This window comes from Mirounga angustirostris, unplaced genomic scaffold, assembly GCF_029215605.1.
Source record: "Mirounga angustirostris isolate CCGP_5_RB_7025 unplaced genomic scaffold, mMirAng1.0.hap1 SCAF_8, whole genome shotgun sequence".
Classification (NCBI taxonomy): Eukaryota; Metazoa; Chordata; class Mammalia; order Carnivora; family Phocidae; genus Mirounga; species Mirounga angustirostris.
This window is the reverse complement of record NW_026991716.1, coordinates 92,263,402-92,274,333: the sequence shown is the minus strand read 5'-3', so window position 1 is coordinate 92,274,333 and position 10,932 is coordinate 92,263,402.

The window sequence follows — 10,932 nt, the reverse complement described above, 5'->3', positions numbered from 1 at the left end:
GGGCTGTGAGCTCTGTCAGTTTATTTGCCGGGCAGAGCTGTAGGCCCGTGAAGCATAGTACTGTGCTGAATTGTTCTGGGAGGTAGGTGGTGGGGAAGGTCGTGTTTACTCCCGCAGTTCTACGCATCTTGCCCTGGTTTCCCCAGTTCACAGAGGGATGTATGAACTCTATGTAAAGGAGGTCTTTACAGATGAAATTATCCAATTATATTCTTCATTTGAACAGTGTGAGTAATAGAGACAATGTTCGATAATTTGCAGGCGGGTCAGATGAAACAATATTCTCCCTCATGTAAAGGCTACACCCTAACCCCAGCATGGAAAACACCGTACAGTTCATCCCTCACAAACCCCAGGTCCTGGGCCCGTGCTTAGGATCATGTCAACACGGCACAGATGAGGAAATCTGCCTGAGTGCACACCGGAAATGCCTCCTCAGGCTGTGAGGGTCCTGCTGTTTTCTCTGGCCACACTTTTGGCTTCCAGTGATTTGCCCCAGGTTCCAACCCGTGGTTCTTGACCAGGCCTCTCTCCTCAGCCAGTTCTGATGCTCCTGCCAAGCTGAGCAGACGAGCCCAGCATGCTCATTCCTCATGGGGTTCTGCCCCATCCCAGTCCCCACCTGGCGCCCCACAGTGCATGTATAAGAACAACATTTTACTTATAATTTTTCTTTAAAAATGATAAAGCTGACTTCACAGATATTGGAACATTGGTGTGGCCCCAAGAGCAGAGCAGAGTACCTGGGGTTTGTGAGGGATGAACTGTACGTGTTTTCATGCTGGAGTTAGGGTGTAGCCTTTACATGAGGGAGAACATTGTTTCATCTAACCTGCCTGCGACTGACCTAACATTAAATCTCTATTACTCACACTGTTAAAATGAAGAAATATAATTGGACACACATCAGGATATTATTTTTATTTGTTGCATTTATGAAATCTGGCTTTATGTTGCCTTATCTTAATTTTCAAAGCTATTTACTGTCTTATATTAACTCTTTTATATCTTATATTTAATCTCTCATAATAAAAGTAAATAAAAATAAAAATCTCTCATAATCTCTCAGCCAAAAAAAGATGGTTGAAAGATACGTTTTTATCAGTGCATGTGGTCCTGGATTCATTTCTGTCTCGGAACTGGGTTGCTTACACCTGGTCTCAGTATAAATTAAGTTCTCTTATCTCTGTCTGGCAGGGAGGATGCTCCATAGAAAAAAGATTATCATGTGGGAATGTCTGCAGCTCTCCTCTTTCCCAGATAGCCGAAAATAATGCTGTCATGGTCTGCCCAGTGTCCTCCCTCCTTTCCCCTCCTAAAGAGGAAGTGTTTTTATTCCTTTTTTAATCACTGGGAGAAGGGTTGTATGAATGTACATAATCAGGAGTTAGAAAGAAGAGAGGAAGTCAGGCGAGGAAAGACGCAGTGTGAGGCTGGCTTGGAGAGAGATGCCTGAGAACAGCAGATTGGAGTAACGTGGGTGGAGAAGGAAGGAGAACTCAGGAATGGTGCTCTGCGCCAGGTACGTGCCTTCTCTTCATGGTTTCCCAATAAAGAATTTGAGTCTTTGAAATTCCTTTTTTTCTGCTGGGCTGTACTTCTTTCACCATCATGCCACTATTAGACTGAACCATGTGGATCCTGGCTTTATACTGGTCACATGTGAAAAATACTCCTATGTCTCCTCCATTTTTAGGACTTTCCATTACTTTTTTTTTTTTCCCTTAAGTAAGCTCCATGCCTAACTTGGGGCTTGACCTCACAACCGTGACATCAAGACCTCAGAGGAGATCAAGAGTTGGATGCTTAACTGACTGAACCACCCAGGTGCCCCAGGGCTTTCCATTACTTTGCTCCAATCAATTCGGAAGCATGATATTATGATCACGAGCGTCATGATTTGGCTCTCCTGTGGCGGAGGACAGTCTTTTGATGGGTCTACAATAAGTCTAGACATAATTCATCTCTAATTAATCTGATGAACCTGAGAGGAACTGTTCCATTACCATGAATAAGAAGCTTTCTAGCTGGAGTTGATTTACAGAGGGAGCAAGTGGGGAACTTACTCCAAATATATCGACTAGAATAATACCCATTAGATAAGCTTCCAAATATTTCAGATTTTTCCATCCTTTTATCTGGAGAATCCTATGAGGGCCACACCTGTCCTGTAGAAATGTAGTCAAAATAATTTTTTAGAGGGAATGGTGATTTTGCTGGTGTTCTTTCAAAAAAATTTTTTTTTTTAAATCAGGGAGATCTCCACTGCCATAAGCTGACAGAAAGATGTGGTGCTGTGTTTATGTATACTAGAAATGTATTCAGCCATTTTCTTCCCTGTATGTCTTACTAGAGAAGCTGTTAATATTATTTATCAGGTTAAAAAATGCATTCTTTTGTTGTTGTTTTTTAAAGATTTTATTTATTTATTTGACAGGGAAGGAGGGAGAGAGAGAAAGAGAGAGAGAGAGCACAAGCAGGGGAGTGGCAGGCAGGGGGAGAGGGAGAAGCAGACTCCCCACTGAGCAGAGAGCCCGACGTGGGACTTGAACGCAGGACCCCGGGATCATAACCTGAGCCAAAGGCAGCCGCTGAACCGACTGAGCCACCCAGGTACCCCTCAAAAATGCATCCTTGGGCAATGTTTACCAACTTAGCCTGTCAAGAGTGCTCATAGAGTCCAGAAGATGCGCTGTGCTTCCCAGAACTGCCAAAAGCTGCAGAGCTGGGACTTTTCTGTCATTCTTGTGGAAATGGTGTGTTCTCAATTTGGGGGCAACCGACTAACATGTTGTGTTCATCTGGTTTTATTTTATTTTTTTTCATTCTTCAGGTGTTTGTCACTCCAGCAAGAAGTTTGTGAAAGACAAGCTCTAAATGATTAACAAACAGGAGGTTTGTGACTGGTGATTATGGTTTCCCTAGTTCATTTTAGAATAGAAAATAGAAATTTGGTTGTATGTCCTAATTTTTTCTCTGCACTATCTTAATCACTTCACTGTTTTTTTTTTAAATCTCTGCAAGATCTCATATTCCAGTTGTCTGGCTTTCTCCATTGTCTGAAGCATTTTCCCCTCCCTACCTTCCCAGCTCATCTCCTGGACCTTGAAACATAGCCGGGGTTATGCTAAATGTTTACCAGTCCTACAAATGTCACCTAATCTAAGAGGACTCACCTGATTACCTTGGATTGGATGGATGAGACTGTGTTTTCCTCAAAGTTTCTTGGATGCTTACTTTGTATTTTTATGTGTGGCTGATGTCCCCCTCAGGGTTGTTGGCTCCTGACTATGGTGCTGGGATGTCAACCACCTCCTCCTCACTGGGAAGCACCATCCAGGTAGTCAAAGGTGGAAGCTGACTTTGGGAGGAGCTGGAGCTGTGAGCTCCTGCCAAGATCCTGGGAAGTGCCGGGGCCTAAAGGACCAAGTCAAGCAAGAGTCCATAGGAAGACCGAGGTCCAAATATCAGGCTGCACATGGATGAACATGACACTTAGGAGATTCCAGGCACGGATCTGAGTCAGGGCCTCAGAACCCAGAGTTTGGAGTTTGGGGGATGAAATTAAAGAAGATTGGGGTCAAGGCCAGGACGGGGGGAAGAAAAATACCTGAGCAATTGTTTGTTTGTTTGTTTGTTGTTTTGTTTTGTTTTGTTTTATCATAGCTACTATGTGATTGAGTCCATTTGGGGCATCGTGTGTGGGCAGACATCTCTGAGAGGCAAACAATACAGAATTTGTCAAATGAATAATTAAGCATTTGTAAAGGTGCTTCCCGTTTGAAGAACATGCAGGATATTTGAGTGTCAGGGTAGAAAGGCCCCCGTGTTACCTAGGATTTGTTTTTCAGAGTAGAGAATGTATATTTCCATGCATCCCCACAGGGCATTTTAATTTCTGCTCATTTTCCACCACCCCAATCAATATACAGTTAAAACCTGATCTTCTGTTCAATCTACAAATTCCAAGTACAGTCAGTCATAGCATCTCTGAGAGGTAATCAATACGTCATTCGCTATCCGTCAGAGTCCTATCAGAGATGCAGAACCACTGTGTGTGACAGAGAATAAAGTGTCCAGGGGGCCTCCCTTTGCACTTGCAGGAGCTGGGGGAGGCCGTTTCTGTGCGCTGCTGGCCCTGTATCTAGGGTTGAGCCTCAAGTTGCTGTGGGGCAGCAAGGGAAGCAGCTGGGAGTGGGTACCAACAAGGACAAACTGGAACCCGCACCTCTCATCAACTCCAACCTCGATCCTGCAGGTCACTGGCATTCCTTGCCATGGAGCTAGCTGCACTCACACCTGGCCCGAGACTGCGAACCTGATCAAGGAGGTGGGAGATCTGGCGGGAGCTGGAGGCCTGTGGTCTGGGTGCTGCTCCGCTGCTCCCCAGCCAAGCCAGCCGTCCGCAGCCGTCCGCAACAATGTTCGCGTGCTGCAGGCACCTTCAGGAAGTAAGAAGATAGCTACTCTTTCACTTCCTCCTTCCAAATCATCGGATGCAAAGCACTTCTTGTTGCCAACACTAACCTGGAGCTATACAGGGAAGGGAATTCTTAGAAACACAGTTCAAGTTGAGCTGAGGTCACAAGGTATAAAAGCCACTGTGGTCGATTCCTTGCCAACTTGACATTCACACACTCTTCTTTTTTTTTGAGAGAGAGAGAGAGCTCGTGCGTGGGAGAGCGGGGGCAGGGGCAGAGAGAGAGAGGGAGAGAATCTTAAGCAGGCTCCATGTTCAGTGCAGAGCCCCAGGCAGGGCTCAATCTCACAACCCTCATGACCTGAGCTGAAATCAAGAGTCTGGGGCTTAATAAGACGGAGCCACCTCAGGCCCCTCACATACCCTTCTTTTACTTACGTTAACGTCCGAATACACACAATAGCAACATTGTGCTTTTGCAATTATTCTTACACTACCTGAAACATACTCCCTTGTCCTGCAAGAAGTTTCCAGAGTCCCTGTGTCTGCTTTGGGTGATGTCAGTTCTTCTCCTACCTAAGTCACACTCCCCCTCCGCTAGTCTGTAACTTAAATGCTGAGGTCTACAAATTAATTACCAGGAGCACATCTCATGTTAGATGGGAGGGGACTGAGAGGGTAATTAGCCTCTTTAAATAATCAAACATGTTGACCAAAGCTAGACTCAGTAAAAGCTTTCTTTTGACTGAGACCGTGGAGGTACTAAAGTGATGACCATCCCTGAAATCAAACTGGCAATTTTGGTTTCTTTTAATGCTGTTGCATTTATCCTGAGAGGAGTGGGGCTCCCAGCCAAGCCTGGACTGGGATTCTGCAGTTTGGCCTGGTGGCATCTGATGAACTTGTGTGCAGCAAACCCCCTAGACATCTACTTACCTATGGGAACTGAAAACTCTGAGGGAGAAGCTTTGAACAGAGCTTCCCCACAACACACCCCAGGGGCGGTGGAGGGGGGGGGGGGGGAACAGAGGTTGAGAGAAAAAGAGGAAGGGCAGTGTCTGCCGAGCCCAGCCCCAGGGTTTAGATCTGACCTCCAAAGATAAGGGAACGACGGTCAGACCTGGTAGGGACGCGTGTTTCCGGCAGATACAATCCTGCTTTGGGACCCCAGGTGGCAAGTGTGGCAGGCAGTTGGAGACTAGACAGTCTCTGTCTTTCTTAGAGAGCATCCTGAGTCAGTGACACAGATCACAGTCCTATTTGGCATATCTAAGATCTGTGGGCTTGGGGGGGTTCCTGGAAGCTGCCTTCTGGGGAGTAGCACTTAGGCCTTGGGGACAGAGATAGCAGAAGGGGAAGCACCAGGCCTTCCTCGGGTCTGTAGGAAGGGACAGCATCCAGCGGGTGGGAGTGGGAAAACATGTCTGAGATTTCTCTGTGAGATACCTCCTGGGGATTCAAAAATAAGTGGGGACAGGGGTTAAGGATGGGACAATGGGGAAGATGGGGTAGCACAGGATCTTTGTGGTGATGGAATAGTTCTGTATCTTGATTGTGGTGGTCGTTACATGAATCTACACGTGATACAATTGCATAGAAACACACACACACACACACACACATACACTGAGTAGATGTAAAACTGGGGAAATCTGTGGATTTTACCAGTGTCAATGTCCTGGTTTTGTACAACATGTTACCAGTGAGAGAAACTAAGGGGACATATGACTTTTCTGAACTCTTTTTGCAACTTCCTAGGAATCTATAGTTATTTCAAAATAAAAAGCACATTAAAAAAACGAAACTGGGGGAAATCGTTAAATCAGAATCTGGAGGTCTGGGCCTTGGACATCACTGTTTTGTTTTTGTTTTCTGTTTTTTTAGCATTCACTTGATCATCATAATTGATCCAGGATTGAGAATGATCGCTTTATCTGAAACTGTGAGGGTCAGATTTTGGAATTTTAGTAAGGACATAGGGTGTATATATGACATACAATGTAATATCTCTAAATGGCTCTGGGCAGCACCCTATATTCAAACATACATTAGTATATTAATTTTTTTCAGCAAAATGTATGAATATTCACACCAAGTAAGATAAACAACGACAGCAACAAGAGAAACCAGTGGAGACTTTGAAGAGTGTCCAGTTCTTTCCTTTGTGCGGGGGAGGGGTGGAGAAGCTGAACTGCTGTCATTTGGGCAAAATTGTTCATTGATCTTATTTGCTCCATAGGTTGCTAGGAGATCTGAAGAAATATGGGAACTAATCAGAAAAGCATGTACAGATTTATATAGAGAGAGATGTTTGTACACATGAAAATTGGAAACAATTAGAGGCAATCTAAATATACAACTGGATGGCCTTTTGCTTCCTTACATTGGAGAAAGCAAGATGGGTCACCAGGAGCATCCAAAAACATTCAGCCAAGGTTCCCTTTTTTGCCACGTCTGCTCAAACCGGCACAGTCTGACCCGGAAATACAGCATCGGTATGTGCTGCCAGTGTTCCCGTCATGAAGTTGGACGAAGTGAACTTCCTTGAATGGATCATCCAAGATATTACCTTACCGCAGAAACAATGCCAGCTCTGTGTACATAAAATAAAAATACTTCAATTGTAAGTATTCAAAGATATATAGATAGATGTGAAAATGGTTATGTAAATTATGTTATGGATGTATTGTGGAATATTATACAAGGATGGACATTGCGTTTTAAAGCTATAATGAAATAGAAAATTTTCACTATATAACATTCAGTGAAAGTGGGTTTATTTTGATGAGTAACTTAAAAAAAATGTATTTACTTGACAATGAGAGAGAGCGCAAGCACAAGCAGGGGGAGCAGTGGCAGAGGGAGAAGCAGGCTCCCCTCTGAGCAGGGAGCCCGACGCGGGGCTCGATCCCAGGACCCTGAGATCATGACCTGAGCTGAAGGCAGACGCTTAATGACTGATCCACCCAGGCTCCCCTTGATGAGTAATTTTTTTTAAAAGATGAGATATATCAAAGTGCTAATAGTGAGTATTTCAAGATGGTGGGAATACAGGCAATTTTTATTTTCTCTTTTATGTTTTTTATTTTAAAATGTTCTACAATAAACAGGCTGACTTTGTGATTAGAAATAAAATAAGCATTGTTAATTTAAAAATATGCCAAGTAATGATAGTGTGTCAAAACATGCAGACAGCTAGATTATAGTTTGTTATTTTCTTAAATTATGTCTTGAGAGTACCCAAGTATTTAATTAATAGGTTATAAAAGTTTTGGGGAACACTACTTAACAACGTAAATCTATATTGAAATGATATAATAGAGAAAATAACCTGTTAGGATTTACTAGTCCGTTAAATGCATGTACTTTTCTTGTGATAACTTTAATGATGTTTATGTGTTGCACAATGTAACTTAATTTGAAATTTTTCTTCAGTTTCTACATTTTAAGAAAAATGATCTGTGTCCCTTTTAAGTGAGGCAAAACCATAAAAGTAATATAGTTAGTTTTTCTTGCAAGCTGGATACTTTACCTTTTTTCTTTTCTTTTTTTCCCCCCATAATCCTTACACCTGCCCTATGAAATAGGCATTATTATCACCCATTTTACAAAGAAGGAAACCGAATCCCAGTGAAGCTTAGGTCATACAATTAGGCTGCCTGACTTCAGAGCTGGGACTTGTAACACTGCTGTTCTCCAGGGAAGAGGTTTAGATTGCCCTGGCATGGGGAATAAGACAGAATAGGAAATCCCACCTGGAGACCTTCTGACCAAGATCTGTGCAGAAATGGTTGGAGTTGGAAGGCAGGTAGAATTTCTCTGTTCAAGAGAAGCTTTTGGAGCAGAGAGGACCAGTCACACCCTGTGTCAGGCCCCTGGCTTTTCCTTCCAGACCTCTCAAATGACTTGGAGAAAATGAGCTATTTACTCCAGTGGGAGAATTGCACGAGGCAAAACAGAGGCTTTCCAAATCCTTTAGCTTTCTGGGAATTACACTTTTTCTTTAACATCCTCATCAAATGACTCAAGCCTCCATCCCAAATTACAGGGGGAATTAAGCTTCCTGCCAGCACGTTCAAAGATTCCCGGGGCATTTACATTTGCGTGGCCTCCCTATCCCTCCAGTTCCTGCTCAAGTCAAATTCTCGAGTGGTCCCGTGTCCAGCCAGTCATGGCGGCTGCCCTCTCTCTACCTTGCTTCCTGTCATGCCAGACATTAATCCCTTTTTTGTTCTCCAAGCAGCACCTACATCTGTTCATTAATGTTACAGTAGGTGGTGTCAGCACATCCGGCTGACTTTCACTGAAGGTTTGGGGGTAGCAGAAGGGAAGTATGGTTCTGTCTAACCCAGCACAAGAACAAGCCAATAATTCAGCACCAGACTGGTTTCGAACAGGTCATCGTCAGTATCAAATCCTGCTCTCTCTTCCCTGGAAGGCCTCCTCTCTCTTTAACAACTGTCCTCTTCCTTGGAGTTCTCTGGCCAGTTTAGCAGATCTCCGATATTTTATTATGCCAAGCAGGTCCTGCTTTTTTTGTCTGGTTCCTGGAGCCCATCCTACCTAATTACAGGAGGGGAGATGCATGCAGCCATTCTCCTCTCCATTTTGGCCTGTGTGATCATGGACAAATTATGGAGCCATTCTGAGCGTGGGAGGATAGGAATTGCATTTCACATCCAGGATTATTGTGGTGATTCAGTGAACATATTCACTTCGCACAGGGCTCAGAGCTCAATGCCTGCTGATTAGTATTATTCCTTTGACTTCACAACTTCTGGGGACATTCAGCCTTATTTTCTCTCCTGCTAGGTAGTGGGTCCCCGCTGGGCACCCCTTCTTGACCAGAGGGAGATGAGGACTGTCCATTGGAACTTTTACCTCTGCTGTGACTGGTCCTCTCTTACTGTGGCTGGCGGGGAAGAATCTCGGTGCTCTGAAACCAGCCAGGTCTGCCCTTGCCCAGGATGAATGGGGAGAGTGGAAGCCACAGCTCTTGTGGACTGCTGGTCAAGTGTTTGAACTGGATGATGACCCCACAGGAGATCACAGATGGTCACATGGTCCTGGACACTTGGAGAAGGGGCTGGTGAGGGCAGCTCAAATGTGTGGCTTGTGGGGCTCGTGGTTTCCTTGGGGGAGAGGCTGGGAGGGGGTGGGAGGGAAGGGAATGGCAATGAGGGCAGGGAAAAGAATTTTGGCAGTAAAAATGAAAGTGAATGTAACACTGAAGAGTGTTACAGATGAGATTTGGTGCTCTCTTGTGAAAGACGCACAGAGATGTTTGTCAGGACTTTTCTACGAGCAAGAATGGGCAGAGGAAGAGGAAAAGCTCAGTAGCCTGGCGGAGAGGACGTGAGGAGCATGCAACCAAGGCGGGGTAGAGAAGGACAGGGCGACCTGCAGGAGGTTCCCCCAGGTTCAGTCTCCACGCTGGTATGGCCCCTTGAAGTCTGGCACACTCCTGGGGTCCTACTCATCCCCACCCCTGACACTGAGGTGTGGCACCCTCTCCTAGGTCCCTTCCTCTGGGCTGCCTCCTCTAGGAGAGAATAGTGCTCAGGCCGCCCGGTTCCTACCCTTCTGCTCCGCTGGAGATGGTACTCCTGGCGCATTGGTTATCTGTGTCCAGCGAGTGTTTCATCACATGCCTGGTCCAGAGGGCCTGCCTATGCTGGAGTGGGAGGAAAGGGCTCTCGGGGGCCCCTTCTGTGCTCCAGGAGGACACGAAGCTGGCTTTATCTCTAGCTGATGGACATCTTATCTCCTGAAGGAGTAGGGTACCAGGTGTGGGGGCCCTGTGACAAAATGTCCCCTCCCTCAAAAAGCTCCCCAGTCTGGGCTGCCTTGTGAAGTTGCCCACCTAGGACTAGGCAACCGAAGGAAGCCAGGGGCGAGACCCTTCCTCCATTCTTAGCTGCCCCACAGGCCTAGACCTGGAGGTCAGATGTGGGGCAGTTCCTGCGGAAGAGGCAGGCTCTGAGCATCAGCGGAAACCTCGAGAGAAGCAGCTCTGGCACTGGATAGGGCCATGCCTCGGGCAGGCAAGGCAAGCACAGCCTCTGAGCCACCCCTGAGCCCATCCTGGGTGCTGTAGTGTGTGAGGTGGTACTTGGCTTTCAGGAATCATGTCAGTGGCTGCTCGGCCAGAGACTATATGCATTTTGTTGTTGTTGTGGCCAGTATTATGGGGATCGCATTGTCTGACTTTTATGCCTTTAGGATAAAGGAACCTAGGGGAACACATGGTTCAAAATAAAAGTCGATTCATCTTTCCAGGTCAAAGAGCTACAAGCATCAAAACTCTCAGGCAAGATCTACCCGTGACGCCGTGACCACAGGCCTCTATTGAAATTCCTCTTTGCAAGTCAAGAGGTGTGTATTGTTTTTTCCAGCAGTGGAAATACAAATGATCCAGTCTGGAAACCTTGGCTGTTTTCCTGATAACTAATTTGTTTGCTGATAAATGATTACCCAGGAGCTGGGGTGGAGACCCAGAAATCGAACGGCAA